This window comes from Adiantum capillus-veneris, chromosome 1, assembly GCF_014529385.1.
Source record: "Adiantum capillus-veneris isolate H3 chromosome 1, ASM1452938v2, whole genome shotgun sequence".
Classification (NCBI taxonomy): Eukaryota; Viridiplantae; Streptophyta; class Polypodiopsida; order Polypodiales; family Pteridaceae; genus Adiantum; species Adiantum capillus-veneris.
The window spans coordinates 151,317,749-151,337,696 of NC_140931.1; positions in this window are offsets into that span (position 1 = coordinate 151,317,749).

The window sequence follows — 19,948 nt, forward strand, 5'->3', positions numbered from 1 at the left end:
GAAGTGAGAGCCATTAGCTCACGTTGTGTATTTCTTATCCGAAAACTTATAAAAAACTTACAAAAATTGGCTTTTCTACCTTAGCCAAGGTTTTTGGGTGGTCAAAACTAATAATCCGGAGTTCTACCAAAGCTGGAAAATGAATGGCGGATACAATCTGGAAGCTTGTAGCCTCGGCTCATTAATTACAAGGTTTATCCAAGAAAATAGGAGTTACAATATTCTCAATTTATCAAAATAATAAATGTTTTACAAGGAGAACTCCGAAAAATGGTGTCCGTGTTAGCTTGCTGCTAATATTCTCCCCCTCCTCGCCTGTGTCGTCCCTTGACAGAGATTTATGGGTTGAAGTAGTCTTCGGGTTGACGGCAGGTGAGGTGGTCTTTAAGCGCGTCCAGTGCCTTCTGGTATCTGATTCTTCGTTCTTTGTCGGGCACTTGCAGAAATTGCATGGTGACTTGATTCTTCAGCTCCACCACTGATTAGCCTACAAACTTGGATGTTAGGTTGCTTATCACCGATGCAAATATCTTCGTTCTCCAGGTGAAGAATCCAGTGTAGAATGCTTATTCAAAGGCTAGCATATTATTCGAGGGCAAGAACATGCATCTGGCATAGAATCCGTAAAGGATTTCTTCTGAAGGTTGCCCACTCAGATCGTAGCATAAGGCTTTGTTTCCTTCCAAGAATGAGAGCCATGGGGCTCCTGTTTGCTCATGCTCATTAAAAACTTGTATACATGTGAGTAGCATCCTGCAAATCTTATATAACATTGTACAGGAAAGATCTGGCAGACTCTTGAAGAAAGACATGGCGCCCGTTAGGGTTTTCACCATGTATTCCTTCGTCGCTTGGCCTCTCTCTGGAACTGGCAGCATGGGGAAGTTGAGCCAAGTTGGCCTCTTCTTCTACAGTGCTCCATGCGCTTTCCATGTCCTTACTCTGGGTACAGGACAGAATGTTGGATCTCTTTGTAGGGCTGCAGGTGCTCTTGTGAACAGAATCAGGTATCTTGGATTCTTGTTCAACCAGCTTAACCTCCACTTTGGGTGGTCTTTATCTGCGCCATCTTCTTGCATATCCTTGTACAGCCTTTCTTTTACCTTTAATAGTTCTACTTTGATGAGAGGGTACGGCAGGGATTGTTGGTGCCATTGAGCATTGATCTGATTGGGAGTGAGTTCAGTGACGTTGACAGGGTGTAAAACTCTCAACTCCCAATCCATAGTGGCTTTCCAATGCTCATCCACCTCTAAGGTGATCTTCTCCTTCAGTGCGTCTTCTTCAGCTTTTGACAGTTGGACCATTGGCACTGTATCTGCATTTGTGATGTGAACCTTAAAATCTTCATCACCACTTGGCTCTGCTGTGGACTGCGTCTCAAACTCAGCAAACGAGACCGAGGGTATGTCTATTTGCGGCGGCTCTGAAGTGCCTGCCTCTTCCTGCGTATCTGGATTTCCATCTCTGAGGAGTTGATTTATCCGCTTGAGTTATGCTATCTCCTTTAGGAGCTCCTCCTCTCTTTGAACCCACATCAGTGCCAGGTCCCTGCGCTGTGACTGTTCAAGCTTTAATTCCAATTTTAGGTCTTTGTTTTTCTTTTCAAGTGCCTTGTACACTTCATCATTTCCCTTGATCGAGGCCACGGATGGGTTTTCTCTGATTTGCCGTAAGACAATGGCCTGATCATTGATTCTCTGTTCAGAATATTGCAGAGAAGCATTGGAAACATCTAATTGCACTTTGAATTTTCTGAGCTGACAGAGAGGTCGTAAGAAGTTCATTCGTGACTTTTGTCAAGCTGCTCGTCTTTTACCTTGCAAGCATCAAATAATTTGGTGAGGAGATCACTTAACTCCTCCGTTTCTTTTTGTTGTTTATCCCTGGTTATCTGAAGTTGTCCCGCTTCTGCCTTCAACTGTTGCACTTGCCTTTGGAGATCAGTGATGATAGTCATCCTGTCTTCTAGCTCTCCTTGAAGAGCGTCGATCACCATTTCCAATTCCTTGGCCTTTGTGCTGTGGTTTAAAGCTGTTGAACGGAGCCTCTCCGTCATTTCCTACATCTGACATGCATATTCATTGACCTGTATTATTACTTCATCATTTGACTGCGACCTCTCCTGTCGTGCCAGCTGGGATGTGCCTACAGCCTCGTGTGTTTCTTCTCGCTGCGTCGTAATTGTTGGTGGTTCTTGTGTGGAGGTAGATGGTCGGTCTTCTTCTTGGCCATCCTGAGGCTTTGATGCCTCGGTAGTTTCTGGCTGAGTAGAAGTGAATGGTGTTGTCTCAACCCTTGATGTCTCTTCAGGTGCCGGCCTTTCTTCCTTCTCTGGCTCGGGCTCCATCTCATGTGCAGTGGTAGGCTCTTTTTTTGCATCTGCTTCCTTATCAGTTTCTTGTTCTGATCGACTTGTCTTTTCCTCTTTCGGCTTTTGAGTCTCTTCTGTTGCCTGCTCCGATTTTGGCTCGGCTTCTTTTTCCTTTTGTCCGTCGGGGTGGTCAGCTTCTTGAGTAGATTCTATTCGTTGGGTGGACTTAGAATCTTTCTCTTTTTGGTGGCTCTGCTTCTTCATTGGCATCTTTGCCTGGTGGTGATGGTGGTGGGCTAGGCATGGGATAGTCTTGTTGTTTCGGAGACGGTGAGGTGGGTCAGGGACATCCATGGCTTTGCTCTTGGCTAGCCGTCTCCTCGGCTTGCCTTTGGTCTTCCGCTTCCTTGGCTTTCTTTGCAGCTTCTTCTACCTCTTTCAGCTTTAGGGCTTCGACCTCTTGGTAATTTTTTTCTAAATATTCTATTGGATCATCTGCCTCTTTTATGGTATGATGCTTTGTTCGAGGTCCTTTCAGTCTTGTGGGTAACCACTTTTCTGGGTCCTTCCCTTGTGCTTGCCTACTGCGCTGGTAAGCCTGTTTTTCTCTTTCAAAATGCGCTTGTTTTTGAGCTGGCTCCTCTTAGTGTGCAGCCACAGCTTTCCTTTTCATCTCTTCTCTCCGAGCTCTCTTTTCTTCGTTGTCAGAGCTCTCGCTATTGTGCCGTTCCGGTGAGCTGTCAGCTGACTCATCATCTGATTTTTGTGACCTTTTACTTGACCTTGTAGATCGTGGAGGGGGTTGTGTTGCCAAAATCCATGTATTCTGATCAGGGGCAGGTGGTAGGTTGTCAGCCATGCCGATGGCATGATACGCTATTCTAGTCGACACCTCTGGCGCGCCCAAGTATGTGATTTTGCCTTCCTTCTTGGTGCCCTTCAAGGTTGTCAAGACATACTACGCGTGGTCCACGGGCTGTCTTGTTGTCGACTTAAGCTAAGCTGGTAGCCACGGCGTGATTTGGTGTAGTGTACCTTGGTGGCCTTTTTGCCAGAAAATGGAAGTGTTGATGGTACAAACATGCTGGCTCTTCCACCTGTTTGTGGAGAAGATCGGCGAATGTAGCCGCGGCCGTCTCCTTGGTAAATGTGGCTGCGATTTTCCTCTCTCTTGCCCGCATGGTCATTCCTTCAGTGGGCAATCTGAGTGCCTCTACCACTATCTCTTTTGTGATTACTACCTCGACCTTGTTCCCTTGGGTGTCGGATATTTGTGCGGTTCCGTCCTCTTCGATGGTGGATAGAAGCTCGTAAGCTTTTTGAAAGTCCACTCCGCAAGGCTCTTGTTCGTTGAAATGCCTGAGCCCCAACCTGCAGTTAGCCTCTTTTGTCTCTAGCTTGGCAGCTACATCATAGACCTCTTTAGGTAGGAGTTGCAACTCCACCTGATGCCCCTCTTCACTCTTGAACCTACCAGTGAAGACCATAGTGTGGTGCTCTTCCAGTTGTTCTCTTGAAAGGTAGGATGCCTTTGCCGCTTTGACTGACTCGGGGTCTAGTTGATACGCGGGTAGTTCTTGTAGTTTCTCTTTTTGGTTTAGCTTCTTCTTGGCCCTTTCCGCTGCTTGCATTGCTCCTGTTCAATGAATAGAGTGCAAAGTTAGCGGATTTGTCGGATTTTTCTCTGGAATGTCCCTTTAGACTGAAATGTTGACAATTTGGTCCAAATTGCTTCAAATCAATTTTTAAACAAGCAAAGATGCATAAAATCATGCAAGGAACAAAATTGTATGGTCAAAACAAAAATTTGCAACCAAAGTAAATAATCGCGATTATTTACAGCTGAGAAAAATTTTCAACTTTTTGCAAACTTGGCTTTATAGGCTTGAAGTATATATCAAATATATTCTCTGAGTGAAATATGGGCTTATTTGGATACACAGGGTGAAAATGGTACCAGATTTTGGCTTTAGGTCTCGGAAACAGTAGATATAAAGGAAATTTGAGATTTTGAACTCCAAATTGATTCAAAATTGGCTAGCGGGCTTATCACAACATGTACTTTGGATGTATGATGGCAAAATATCAAAATTACCCAATTTTGACCAAAAAGTAAATAATCGCGATTATTAACTTTTCTTCCAAAATTGACATTTTTTGGTTCAAATTGGTTCTAGGCATGGTATAGACCTTGGGTATGAGATATGATGTGATTTGGATCAAGAAAAGTTGTTCATAACCCCAATTTTGGCTTGCAAAGACTTCTTTGAGTTTTTTGGCAATTTTACAAGTATTGGGTGGTCATTTTGGCTCATACTTGATTTTTGGCATGTAATAGGTGTGTACACATGATAGGTGAGATGATTTGATAATATTCCAAGCAAAACTGATGCAAAAGTAAATAATCGCTATTATTAACTACAGTGACAAAAACTCTGCAAAACCTACAAATTTTGACCTATACATGTTTCATACACCTAATACAAGTCCTAAATTGAATTTGGTCAAGTTTGGTCATGCTGACATCACTTTGTGCTCTGTCGACTCTGAAATCACCATTTTTTGTGACTACCCTGTCTGTTGGGTTGGTCGGTCAACTTTGAGGCTTTGGACTTGTCCGTAACATAGTCGTGAAGCAGCCTGTCCAATTCTGGCTCATTTGGAGTCAATTTGGTCTCGTATGTCAAATTTGACGCTTTGTAACCTTCGAGCCGTTTTTTACTTTTTGAGGGCTTTGCTTGATGGATTTCAACAAACCAATCATATACATTGTATATGGACCTCGTTAACAAGCCATCTGTGGAGTCTGGTCGGAATTCTTGCATTTGTCAAAAACCTAACTTTTCTACTGGGGACCCCTTGACCCCTGCTGATGGTCATCTGTTGGTATAGAAAGGTTCTATTATGTTAGGGCATGCTATGGTTCAAATCTCATCTGATTTGGTCAAGCTGACAGGTCGCTATGGTCAGTTTTAGGTCGTAGGTCTTCGTGCACTGCTCGGTTTCTAGGGTTTTTTCTAAAGCTTTAGACTAGGTACCGGCCGTACAAAATGGATCATTATCGAGTAAAGAACTTACCCCTCATGTCTCGTGTGAGACGGCGCTGAAAATGGTCAATTGTGGGCTCCGGAAATGTCGCGCGAAAGAGACCGAAATCTCTCTCTGCAAAGGCTCCAAGTGGAAATGAGGTGGTTTTAGCCTACCTTGGATATCTATACCCGGATTTCCCGAACCAAATTTTCCCAGATTCCCCCATTAGTCCTACTAGGCCGTGAAATCTTTGTTAGACTCAAAAATTTCTTTGATCGGATTCCTGTAGCTCATTCTGCAAGAATTTTGCAAAAGTGGGCCTTACTGCCTAATTTAGGCTTCCGGCTTCCATCTTCTGATTTTATTGAAAATTTTTGTGCTTGTCCGCCTTGTCTTTCTGATCACCATCGTGTCTTCCATTTTTCGATCTGAGTTTTCCTAGTATTTATTATTAATTTTGACCTGTTTATTTGAAAAAATCAAAGAAAATAGCAAAATGCTCTAAAAAAGTAAATTAAAATCCAATAATTAAGAAAATCCCTTGAAAAACATAGCTTTATTGTTTTTTGTTGGATTTCTTCATTTTTAAGCCTCATTATCAACAAAAATAATGAAAAATACCAAAAAAATGACTATTTTTGATGATTTTTTGATAGTATATACACTATTTACATTCATCAGGAAGATATTACCAGTGAATTTTTCCTTGATGATGAATTATAAGGGCATTATTAGGTAATTTTTCAAAAAATAACACGCTAACATAGAACTTTTCCTCCCTCTTCAAACATTACTCTTAATTACTTAGTACTTAGTGCCCTTCCATCCCTCTTAGATGGCGTACTCCGAAACGACTGTGTGCATGGGTTGAACAATTGTGTCTATGCATAGCCGTGATTGGCTCTACCATAATAGGAAGATCAATGCAATTCAAACCAGTATACTGTGCAAGAGCTGGGTCTTAAGTAATTAACTCAAGGGTTTTCGATGTCGAGGTTTGTTGGTGATGTCTTCCAAAGAGCAAATCTTGTAGCTTTTGTGCTCTCTGTTTGATTGTACCATCAGGGTGCTTTAGCACTCTGACTGCTTGAGCTGTTGGTAGCACTTTTGACTGTTGTCGAGCTTTTTCTCGCCATTCGTAACTCGGTCGGCTTGGTGCTGCATAGTGTGGTGGAGTCTGTTGAGACTTAACTCGCCATTGCTTAATTGGTTTCGCGGGTTGTGGAGAAGATAAGTTCTCCCTTTTCTTCCAAACCATTTTCATGTTAGGTTCCTTGCTCGGAGATGCTCGATTCTGTATTCAAACCCGTGGAACCTTCTTTTGTTTCATTGGTGAAGTTTTAGGCACCCAGATCTGATTCAGTTTATCCGTAAGCTATGCTTTTGGTACCCAAATTTTCCTGACTCCTTGCATGCTACATGTAGCATTTGATTGTCGAGGGGATGGAGAAGATTGACTTCATGGATTGGTCTGCTAATTGCTTCTTTTCCATTCCTCTTTGCTTGGTGCAATTGGAACAATGAGTTGTCCTTCTTTAGGTGATAGCTTTAGTTGATTCGTATCCCAATCTGGTACTGCTTTGTATGTACGCATCCAGGGAATTCCAAGAATCATCGTCTCATTCATGTGTTCATCTGGCAAGCATACAAACTAATGAGGACATGAACATCCATGTCCTATCACGTTCAAGTTGACTACTCCCAATGTTAGAGTTGGATTCTTGTTGCATCCTTTGATTGTCGCTATTCGTGTCGTCAATGCTTGACTTGTTGCCTTCTTGTATGTGGAATAACTGACTGCATTCACTCTAGCTCCTGTGTCGACCAAACCATTGGTGCTATGATTGTTGAGCTGTACTTTGATGCGCAGATCCATTCCATCTAACCAGTCATCATCTATTGAAACTGCATCTTTAGGTTATTCCCATTGTCGATCATCTATTTCCAAAGTGTTGATGGGAATCGATATCTATTGATTCTTGAGAGCAGCTTTCCGCTTGAGTACCCGAAGCCTAGCTTCCTCTTGGGCTTCATCAATAACCTGCTGTCGTTTGATCTTTCTTTGTTTGGCCGCATGCATTCTCTCTAGCAATTCATTGTATTTCTTTGAACAACATCCACTAATCCAATTAGCCATTGGCTCGCCATCTAGGGTGGACAATTTTACTGCTCCACTTGGAGATACATCTTCAATGATAAATGGGTTCGTTTGCCTTTTTCTTAAACTTGGGAATGTGTTACTTAAGGGAATAGACAAGAACTAAGTCCCCTTTCTTGAAGATTTTTGTGATTAAGTGGGAATCAAAAAACTATTTTTGTTTCTGCTTTTGTGCATAGTATGAGCTACAGCAGTTAGCCTTTGCTCGTCTAGCTTTTCCAAATCTTCAAGTCTTTGTGACAATTCATGTCCATTCCACTCAAGATTCTGTGCTACCCTTAATGTCGGCAATAGAAATTCTATTGGCAGTATGGCATCAAGACCATAAACAAGGTTAAAGGATGTAGCATTTAGAGTTGTTTTGAATGAAACTCGATAAGCCCATAGAGCAGCATGGAGATTCATTTACCAGTCTGTCACTTCCTCAACTAACCACTTTAGTTAGCACCGAGCTAAGAATTTTATTTGTATGCTCAGCTTGTCCGTTTGCTTGTGGGTGATAGGGAGCTGATTTGTTATGGATGACCATAAACTCATTAAGAAAATACTCTATTACCTCATTGAGGAGATGAGTTCCCCGATCACTGACAATCTCTATTGGCAGTCCATATCTCGTGAATACATACTCATATAAGAATGCAGCAGTGGTTCTAGGATCATTCTTTTGAGTTTCTTTAGCCTCGGCCCACTTGGTCAAATAGTCCGTAGCTACAATGATATATTGAGCTTGGGTTCAATAAGCAGGTGGCTGTATTGGTCCAACAAAATCTATACCCCATTTTGCGAAAGCTCTAGCCCCCATCATTGGTCTTGGTCTTAAGGGCATGCTGTCTACTCGTGTTGGCATTTTTGCTCGTTGACAAGCATCACACCTTCGAACATATTCTTTAGCATCTGCAAAAAGTGTTGGCCACCATATGCTTGCCATTAAGATTGCTCTTGCAGTGGTCTCACTAGAAAAGTGACCTCTAGCAAATCCAGCATGTGCTTGTTCTATAATCGGAATATACTCGTTTTCATTTGCACAAAGACGCAAATATTGATCTTTACCTCTCCAATACAATTGCTCTTGCTTCAGTTTCAATTGCTCTTTGACAGTGTTTACTCATATCCTCAGGAATGTTCGACTCGATAAGTAAGTAACCAGATAATTACTCCACTTAGGAACATGTGATATTTGAAACAATGTTACATGAGGAATGGGTGTTTGTTTTTGACATTGAGGGCAATCTTTTATAAAATATCTAACATCTCTCCTCATAGTCGGCCAAAATGAAGTCCTACTATGGTAACATGTACTTGACTTAGGTATTGTTCTTTTTCTTCAGGGTTAATGCATAAAAGCAATATCCCGTCCTGATTTCTATTGTATAGCCTTCCAACTAGTAATCGATACATAGCCGATTCCTTGATTAAACCGATTGTGATAGGAAGCAGTATTTGTGAATCAACTTGAGCTATTGTCATCAATGACACAATGTTTTCCGACCATCTAGGTATCATTTCCACGGAGAACAAATAGACATCTGGTAGATCATTGTCTATCCCTTTAGGTGATTCCCTTGAAACAATCCTTGACAAGTGATGTGCTCGTTGATGTGTAGTGCCTTTTTTACAACCATAGTGGAATCAAATTCGAGAAGACTAATGAACCATCTCACTATTCTCCCTGTGCTGCATGGCTTGTTGACCAAATACAACAAAGCTTGGTGGTCCACAAAGAACACAAACTTGTTGGCTAATAGGTAATGTCTATACATTTTAACGACATAGATCATTCCTAGTCCTTCTCTTTCGGTGGTGGTGTAATTCCTTTCTGCCATGTTCAATTGTCGGCTAACATAAGAAATAGGAAAGTCAATTTTCCCATCTCCTGGTTGAGCTAGTATACAACCGAGAGCAAAATTAGAAGCATCTACATGTACGTGGAATACCTTATCCTAATCTGATGCTTTCAATATTGGAGCTGAGGTGAGAGCTTGCTTAATCTTCATGAAGAATTCTTCACATGCCTCGGTCCATTCAAAGTGTGTAATCAAGCTATACATGGGATTTGCAATTATAGCATACATGTAGATGAACCGTCGGTAATATCCACAATGTCCCATGAAGGCTTGTACCCCCTTGAATGTTGTTGGTCTAGGCAAATCATCAATGACATGAATCTTCTCAATATGAGTAGCTATGCCATTTTTAGACACTATATGTCCAAGAATTTTTCCTTGTCTTCCCATGAATGTGTACTTTTCAGGATTTAAGCAAATCCTATAAAGTCTACATTTTTCGAATACCTTTTTGAGGTGTTCAAAATGATCAGCCCCGATTGACGAATGTACGCATAGATTATACATATATACTTCTAAGAATTTTCGAAGATACTGTTTGAAATCATGGCTCATCAACCTCTGAAACGTGGTTGGAGCATTAGTTAACCCAAACGGCATAACCCAATAGACAAATATACCCCATTCTGTTGCAAAAGCAGTTTTATGCTAATCTTTTGGGTCAACCAAAAGTTGATTGTATCCTGAAAATTTGTCTATGAAGCTGTAAGCTTCTTTTCTTGCAACTAGTTCTAAAACATGCTCAGTTATCGGAAGAGGAAAGTTGTTTATAATGGTAGCTGCATTCACCTTTTTGAGATTAACACACACTCGTAATTTCCCATCCTTCTTAGGTACTACCACAATTGGAGACACCCAATCTGTGTGTTCAATTTCGTAAATGAATTCAGCTTCCTTTAGTTTTTCAATCTCTTCTTTGATCTTCCTGGCAAATGTTTCGTTATAAGTGTATGGTCTCTGTCTACTTGGTTTCGCATCATCTCTCATGGGTATAGTATGTTGACAGATTTCTGGATCAACACCTTTGAGATCCTTGTAAGACCAAGCGAAGATATCTCGGTATTCCTTTAACAAGCTCAGCAAAAGCTTTTCTTCTTCTTCTGTTAGGTCATTTGCAATGTAAGCAGGTCTAGGCTCTTCTTCTGGTGCAGCTAATTCTACCCTTTTAGCATTTTCAGGCCCTTCGTAAGATTTGCCTTGTTTTTGTAGTTCCCTAACAGGTTGTTCAATTATGATTTTCTGATCTTGGAGAGTATACTTTTTGTAATGGGATGGAACATGCATTATATCCTTACCATCCTCTTTCGTGGTTTCCATTTCGGTTGTGTATATCTCCTTTAGAGCTTTTTTGAACTCTTGATATTTCTTTTTTCGCTCAACTCTGGTCATGAGTGGTTTTTTATCCTGAGATTTTTCTTGACTACCCTTCCTTGTTTTTCTCGATGTCTGAGACATTTTTGAGTTTTTGTTCGAAGAATATCTGCCAGTTATTTTATCCTTGACACAATCATTAGCATCAATCTGCATCAGGAATTGTGTTTTACTGGAGACTGATGGCATAGGTCATGTTTTCACAATTTTGGTGTCTCTCTTTCGTCTATACCACTTTTCTCTTCTTGATTTCTGGTTTGGAAAGACAAAAAACTTTTCCTCCCCTCCCTTTAAGAGTAACTTGGCTCTCCTATGCTCTTTTTCTAACTCCGAATCTTCTAAGGTAGGTGAGTGTTCATCTAACTCATCAGTTGCATCGTAATAGAGGTCTGAAAAGACTTGTTGAGCTTTCATCAAGTCCTTGGGTTCCTCATCTTTGTTTTCAGTTGAGGACTGACATCATTTGGATGGGAATTATGTCGTAGCCATCCTCATTGCAAAATTGAGTAGGCATAGACGTATTCACACATACATCCATTGTTGCTAAAATTTGAGTCCACTTGAATGGCTCAAATAAATGCTCTAGAAAGGGTTCAGGTGCGTAGGCTTCGTCTGTGCAGTCTCTTTCTAGGAACATTCTTCTCGTCTTAAGCTTCCATTTTCTAAAGCTCCACACATCCAAATAGGAGTGTCTTTGTTTAACCAGGATGGGAGTTTAGTTTCAGCCGAAGAGACTGAATCAAACTCTTGGATGGGTGTTTTCAAGACATCTCTATAAGTGTGATCTTTTAAATTGACTCTTGTTATAGATCCCACCTGCTTCAAGTACAGATAGTTGTTTCCCCAATCTTGGATAAGTTGTACCTGTCGCATGAAAGGTCTTCCCAATATGATTTCATAGTTGAGTTTTTTCCCAAAGTCTACTATGGCAAAAGTGTGTTGATATTCAATTCCACAGGAATTGATTATCACTTCTGAAAGAAGCCCTAGTGGTCTCTCAATGTGTCCGTCAGCCAACTGCAATTTCATTCAAGTTTGTCTAATGGTTGGCTGTCCTCAGGATTCCCATGCTGCGTTAGTGGCTATGGCTACGCCAGCTTCACTATCCAGTATTGACATGGTTTTAATGTCATTATATTTCAATGGGAGGGTGGTGTTCCCTTCTTCCCCTTCATAATATTCTCCAACCTTGTTCATAGGAACTGATCGGATCTCTTTGTTTTCCATTTCATTTTTCAATTTTCCCAAATTCTTAGAGATTAACCTCGTTAGCCCCACCTTCTCTAGGTTTTTCTGTAAATCATTCCACAAGTATGGTCTAAGTTTCAACAGTTCTCCCAAAGTAAGAGTGCATTGGATAGATGTAGACATGATTGAATGAATGTTGTCTACTTCTAGGGTTTGTTCAGCTCTTTTTACTTGAGTGGTCTTGCAAATGATGGATTCATCTCCCAAGTAAGAAGGTAATGTTTTTAATGTCAATGGTTTAAACATTCCTGAAGCTTCCGATCCGCAATCTCCATACAAGGATTGTAAATCCATGTTCATATCAGAAGGTAGGTTGTCCAACCAGACTTCCTCTATAGGAGCTGACTTTAAAGTTAGGCTCCCATCATTGATCTCTCTCACTTTTACCCATAAGTGTCATGGCAAGTCTTCCTCTATGAATGGAATTTCGTCTAAGGCATCTTCGTTGTCCGGCACTATAAACTCTGATTCATTTGTTTCAAGGTGGGGTTCTGCCACCACATCTGATTTTGCTTTCGTTTCTTCTACCGCAAGCTCTTCAGGTTTTGCATACCTTCAAGCTTGGGTTTTTGTTTATCTAGCATTTCTTGCGTGATTCTTACCAAATTTTAATAAGCTTCCAGCTTCGCTGCTTCGATATCTGGAGATGGATAGTTTGTCCACTTGTTTTTCATGTTTTGACCTGCTTTAATGCTTGGTAGGCTTCCAAGGCAACATTAATAGGCTCAAGAATTTTATCAACAAAAATGGATCCTCCAGTTTCACGGTTGTTTCCTTGAATTCACTGCCAGTTTCTTTCAACTTGTCCTAGGCTAGCATTTTTTCTTTTTCTTTGATTTCAACCCGTTGTTTTTGTTTTCTCATCTCATATCTTTTGCTTCTGCTCCTTTTGATTCTTTGAGAAGAAACTTTTGTGTTCTCTGAATCATCAGAGGAGTTGTGTTTCTTTTTCTTTGCCTCGTCTCTAGTGATTACCTTGATTGGAACAATCCGTTCACTCTCTGATGAGCTACTAGGCATCACTTGGACTATGTTTACGACGGTTTTTTCCTTGTTCAAAGTATTCTTAGGACAATCTTCCGGAAAGTGTCCTCCCTTTTTGCAACATTGTATCCAATAGGCTTCAATTGGTTTGAGGTTTTTGTCAGGCTTTGGACATTCGTTCTTCCAATGGTCATCAGCACCACAGTTATGACAGTTTCCTGTTCTAGGCTTCATCATGGGTCTTCCCATGGGAGGTCTGACACCTTGATTAGCTACATAATACATTGGTGCGAGCTCTGGTGGAGCATAATTCATGGTTTCTTCCATTGGTGGTGGATGTGGACTATACCAATCTCCTTCTACCATTATTGTAGATGGATTAGGCTCTGCATAGGGTGTAACAGGCACTAATGCTTGTTCATCTATGACTCCTTCAGAGTGCATGTACTTTACAGGCACTACATTATGTCCTAGATACGGAGGTTGTTGTCCCAACACAGGTTGAGGTCTTTCCATACCCATTGGTGGTCTTTGACCTTGGGCCATATTAGGCTGATATCTGTACATGGATTATCCTTGTGGCCTCATAGGCACGTACTGAACATTCCCATCATACTTTCATCTGAAGTAGCACTCGTGGGTCTCATGGTTGGTCCATTTTCCCTCGATTGCACGCCATTTCTGTGGCCTAATTGGTTGTCCCTGTGGGGGTATCCCTTGTCCTGGTCCTCTCATAGGTGCTTTTTGTATATTGTTCATCATGTCGTTCATCCTTTTTAGCATATCTTCTATGGTTGAGAGTGGTGCCACAGCAGTCGTTCCCACTTGTGCTGGTTTTGTGGACACTGTCTTCTCACTTTGGTTATCCTTAGGGACATCTTCTTCGTTGAAGATCTTGCAATTGTCTCCTAAGTCAATTGCATCAGACACACACGCTTCTAGGGTTGTATGCTTTTAACTATAGAGTATACCATGAAGTTCTTTGTTTAGCAATCCCTCTAGAAACAAAGATACAAGTCGTTTTCTGTAGGTATCTCCATCTCTGGGTATATGGAAATTTATTGTTTCATTTGAGTTGCACAATCCCTAACAGAGTCACCATGTTTCTATTTAAAGCTGTAGATTTGAGCTATCGTATTATGTTTAATCCCCGTTTTGAAACAAGCAGCTAATGTGTTTAATCCTTGAGCTAATGTGTTCAAGTCCATGGTGGAATGTTTTGGAACCATGTCAAAGCTTTTCCTTCTAATGTCATTCCAAATCCCTCGAATTGAGTATGAAAATCGAATATACGCTCTGCTCTTAGCACTTGCTTAAAGCTTGCTAAGTGGTCATATGGATCCCCTGATCCACTGTATTTTCAAGACCCATTTCTGAAAATCCGTTGGTCTGACACGTCTGTTTGGTTCAACTCCAGGTCTTCTGGGAGTTGGTCCTGTTCTGATTCCTTCAAAGCAGTCTGTTGGAAATAGTGACTCATGTAGCCTTGGATTGGCCTTAATGTCACCCGGTTTTCTACGTGATGAGGTGGTTTTTGGTTTCTTCACATTACTCTCAGATGATCTCTCACGGTGTTCATCTCTTGGAATTGTTTCTGGTCCTTGCCCCAATATCCAATCCCGTATGGAATACCCTTGGTATTTGGTTTGTTCTACCTCCTCAGGAGTCATCATAACAAAGTTGTTGTTATAACAATCCCTAAACAGGTAGTTTGGTAGGTCTGTTGATCCCTTATCCTTGATCTTGAAGATATAGATAATCTTCCTGGTCGTTAATTGTCCTGGTTTAGTTAACATGAGAAGTCCACAAAAGATCTTTTATGTTTCTGTCTTCCCAGCAATAAACTCCGATCCTAGGATTATCCGTACTAAGCCGTTTCAAAGGCTTCAAGTCTACTTGATCGTATCCCTCGAATTCTAAAGTTGGTGGTCCTTCTTTTGCTGACATATCTGGGATTATAATGTTTACTTCTAACCTCCATTTGTCTATCACATCAGGGTTTTCGATCTGTAAATACAGAATTCCGTTTCAATCCATGTAAATTTTTCCTTGTTTGTTTGCCCTAACCTCTTCTTCGAACTCCATTCCATGGTCATCAATGCGAATAGCATACTCCTTGTTAGGGTCCAAGTAAACCCAGGCTCCATGACGGTTAGTCTTGTAAAAAGATAGTATATGCTTATAGTGCATTGTCGTTCCGATTTTCGAGTGAGTCGAGTAAGAAGACATTTCGGATGTTGAATCTGAAAAAGTGTCTGAGACTTGTTTAGGAATTGTGTGCAAGGAATTGCCTTGATTCATGCTTTCTTTGATAGATACTCTACTGGAGGTTTCTCCGAGTATGCCCTGATTTCCTAGTACACGACCAGATCTAAGGTTCATATAGACTTATGAATCCCTAAATAGAGTACTTACCTTTGGATTGACTCGTCGTCAATTTCCACTCGATTCAATTGCAACTTTCTATCAAGCCACTGATTCCTCGTCTGCAACCTGATTCCTGTACAAATTTAATCAAGTTAGCTATTCTTCTATAAAGACAGAAGAGCTCTTGAGAACTCTCGTGATTGGTCTCTGTGTATCACTTCAAATCGAGCTACGGGAGTCAAAATTTGACTTCTAGATTCGCCTTTAGTAGAATTCAAAGGTTTGATCTGCAATCTGGAAACTGAGTGTAGCTGTACCAATTTTGATCCAATCGAACCCAAAATTTCCCTGTGGCTTTATATTATTTTTGGTCTAACACAACATAAGCTCAAAAGTCAAAAATGATGTCTCTGGATAGCAGAAGTAAATAATCGCGATTATTTACTTTTGTCAGTTTTTTGCACTTTTTTTATAGGTTTGGCAAATATACAACTTGTTAGAGTCCCTGGACAAGTTTGAACAAGTTTAGACAAAATCTGATCAAGTTTATCAATTGTTTGGTGTCCGCAGACTCAGATTTTGAGAATCTGCCTTAAGTCTCACTTTTGGAATCCAAATTTCACCAAAATTGATTTGTGAGGTCTACTTGATGTGCTTGACCTTGTGGTATACTCAAAATTGAAAAATCATCAAGTTTTGGAAGCAGATGTAAATAATCGCGATTATTTACTCCAGCTATATTTTTGCAAGTTTTTGCTCCAACTTTGACACAAGCCTGATAAGCACTTTAAGTTAAGGTCACTAGCCAATTTTCATTAAGTTTGGACAATTTTTTGTCAAATGGTCATCAATTATCTGTCCGCAGACTAACTTTGTAATTTTAGTCACATATTTCACTCCACTGGTCCAAATCTTACCAAATTTGGTTTGTGGGCTTTTTACAACATGGTGAAGCTAGTGGTATGCAGATTTGGTCAAAAAAGTTGAAAAATAGGGCAGATGTAAATAATCGTGATTATTTACTTCTAATAATTTTTTGCAAATTTTTGGTCAACTGAGCATATACACATGTTTATCACATCAACATAAGCCTATGAAACAATCTTCAACAAGTTTGGATAAATTTTTCCCAAATTTATACTCAAGATTCAAAAAGTAGTACAAACTTTAGTTTTTACCCAATTTTTTGATAGTTTAGTGATCCAAATCTTTTGGGTCTTTGCAAAATTTGTTTGTACATATGCAATGAGTCAATGGTATGAACCTTGGCCAATTTAGAGCAGAAATTTAATAATCGCGATTATTAACTTTATGCTTCAAATGAGCACTTTTTTGCAATTTTCTTAAAGACGGTCTTTATATGATGTTTTTTAAGCCTATGAATCAAGTCAAAACTTAATTTGGCCTAAAATGTTAAGAAAATGTAAATAATCTGAGTTTTGGCCAACTCGTGAAATTTTTACCTCGAAGTGTCTTTGAGCTTACCCACTAGTTCGGACAACTCTTAAGCTTACTCTCCAGTTGGATTGAGTGGATTCGAGTCTTTTCAAGCTATTTTTAGTCGTAGACCTGAAATTCTGCAACTTCCAATAACAACTCACATTTGATTCTTTCAGAGAGAGCAATGTTCTGAAATCCACCTCGGATCCTACTCACCCTACTCCTAGATTCTCATGCAATGGGGTTGTGGAAAGTGTCCAGAAACACTCATTTTCTTGTGTTTTTTTGTGTTTTTTAGAGTCTTGATCTTAAGAGTTGTCTCATCTCCCAATCATTCTCCAAATCCTAATCTAAATCTACAATCTTACAGTCCTAAAGGTACTCAGCAAGTACGATTACTTCCAAGCTACCTCTACACAGCAAAAGACGACAATCTTAAGCTATGCGGTTTCTAAAAGAAATTTTGAACTCTAGGCGAACCTAGAGGAAGTTAAAGGACAACTACACAAGACGCTCGTGTTTTTCCCTAGTTTAGGTCTCTTCGATCCTTGGCAGCGGCGCCAAATGTGGGACGCATGTCTAACCTCACCATCCTATCTTATTGCAGTATTAGCGAGAACCATGATTATCAAACCATGGGACGAAGCTGACTCGACGAGTGCATAGAGGCTACAAAAGGCTGTCAATCTCTTGAAAAACAACTAACAACTTGCATCTTACTCAAGCTACACTCAAGTGACTGAAATCACCAAAAGCCAATCGCTCATCGGCAAGCAAACCACATCCGTTACAGCATCAAATGACATCCAAACGTAATGAAACTTCTAGGACAAGTTTATAAGACCTAAGCACACATGCCTATGGTCTCAATGGGCGCGATTTTTGGGCGAGCAATTTCTAGCGAATGCTTTTTAAGAATCGGACGAGCGGATTTTTAAAAGAAGGGATAATCTACCCATCTCTCTCTCTCTCTCTCTCTCTCTCTCTCTCTCTCTCTCTCTCTCTCTCTTCAACTATAATTTGATTGTCGTTTCACGGCCAACTTACATTCAAACAAAAAACACCATAGATGCATTCAATACACTAATAATAAGACAAACGAAAGTTCCGTACACACAGTTATGGTCTATTTCATATAGCAAACCCCAAATCTATGTGTTCCATTGCATCAAAAGTAAATACATATGGGGTGGGATACATCATGGGTGACGTGGATGAAAGAAGGGTGGTGGGGGGCCATATGCTCTGGGAGGAAACAAAGGTCGTGCCAATGGAGTCAGTGCACCAAATGGTGGGGGAACTCCTCCAAATGGCAGAGGGTACGAACTATATGTGGGGGGGGCTGTAGGTAGTGAAAGAGGCAATGGATCAACTCCGGGCGGGGCCTCAGACGTGGAGGCAATGAATGCACTGGGAGACGGTCCAATTGCACGTGATGCCAAAACTGGGGCCGTGAAAGTGGGATACGGTGCTGCTACTGCCCCTCCCTGACTGTTGAGTGGTGTCGGGAAAGGTGGCTCCAGCGGATGAAGCTGCTTTAACACCTACTTCGGTTGCTCAGTTACCTCATCTCTGACACTCCTATGAAACGTGAATGTTGAGCCTAAATCGAAAGGTAGGTGCTGAGCTGGCTCTAGACAAGCACTAAAAACTGCCCGATCCTTCTCACAACTGATGCAATGCCTGTGTAGTATTAAACATTGTGCTGCCAATGTCCCCACTCCTACAAAACAATCCAACACAGCATCTCCCATGTCTATGAAGGTACCTAGTAGCTATCTACAAAAAAAAAAGTATGGCCTAGTCATTTTCGACCCAGAATGCATCTAAATGCTTAGCAATGATGCCTCAATACCCCGCCTATGCTTAGTTTTCGATTTAAAAGTGTAAATTCCTAGTTATGATGAAATTAGGCCATGGGTCGGCGACGCCAAAAGCTACGAAATACTGTGAATGGCTTACGTCAATGCGTAGAGCTCTTACCTGCGGTTGTAATGCAACAAACGCATTTGCAATGTGACAACAGGAGAGGGAGTAGAAAGCGCGAGAAGAAGAGAAGTGAGCGCTCTTAGCTCCCGCTTTGAAATAATGCTACATAAAGAACTAAACTTAGTAGTCACATGCTTCATTATTGTGAGAAGAAGGCAATTATGTCTAAAAATAATGCTACATAAAGAACTAAACTTAGTAGTCACATGCTTCATTATTGTGAGAAGATTCAAGAATAGGGAGATAATCCTTCCATTCTTGCTAGCATATGCTTGTAGCATATCGACCCTTTTTGGATGATCTGCCGTGATGAGATTGAGTTGAATGCTCAACTGCCTAAAATCAACCCTCCAAAAGTGGCCATTAAATTTTGGATCACGATCACTTACTATGTTTCTAAGCAACCCATAAGGCCTATACATGTTTCACAAATATCCATGCTAATTCAAATGTCTTTATTATGGATTCATAATATACTTTCACATCTTGGGACAATTGTTCAACTATAACCCAAACCGACTCATGTCCTTAAATGTAGTAGGAGGACCTACTGTAGGGTCCGTAGAAACACTATTCCACTTGCCATTGAAAATTTATATGGGATACAAGAGTCCACTTGCTTTGAGGTGCTTTGCTTTGCATCATTAACTTAACACTTCTAACAATGCAAGACATAGTCTTGAACACATCTACGTAAACTTGGCGACGTGAAGCTATCATCTTACAAGGCATAAGTATTCCTTATGCCAAGATGCCCTTCAATTGGACTGCCATGAAATTCATTGAGAAGTTGGTGCTAAATGTTAGTATGCATCAAAACACGTACTTTCCCTTGTAAAGTAGGTTCCTATCGTTGTTGTAATGTTTTTCCATCGGCTCAATTTTGCACTCAATAGAAGAAAATTGTGTGTGGACTAGAAGCACTACCAACATTGGAGTAAGAAGGATTTTTCTGTAGAACATGGCTCCACACCTTAAATTATGCCTTGTCATGCTTGCATTTTCCTTTTAATGATGCTAAAAACTTACCTATATCTCAGTGGAAAAAGAGAGTTAATTTTTGGCATTCTCCTAAGAGCATGTGCTTCAACGTTATATCAACCTTTTCAATATCGTAGTCGGGAATCATACTCTTTAAGAATATCAACCCACATATCCTTTCCACCCTTCAAATCTATTTGATTGGTCGACAATTTGATGCTC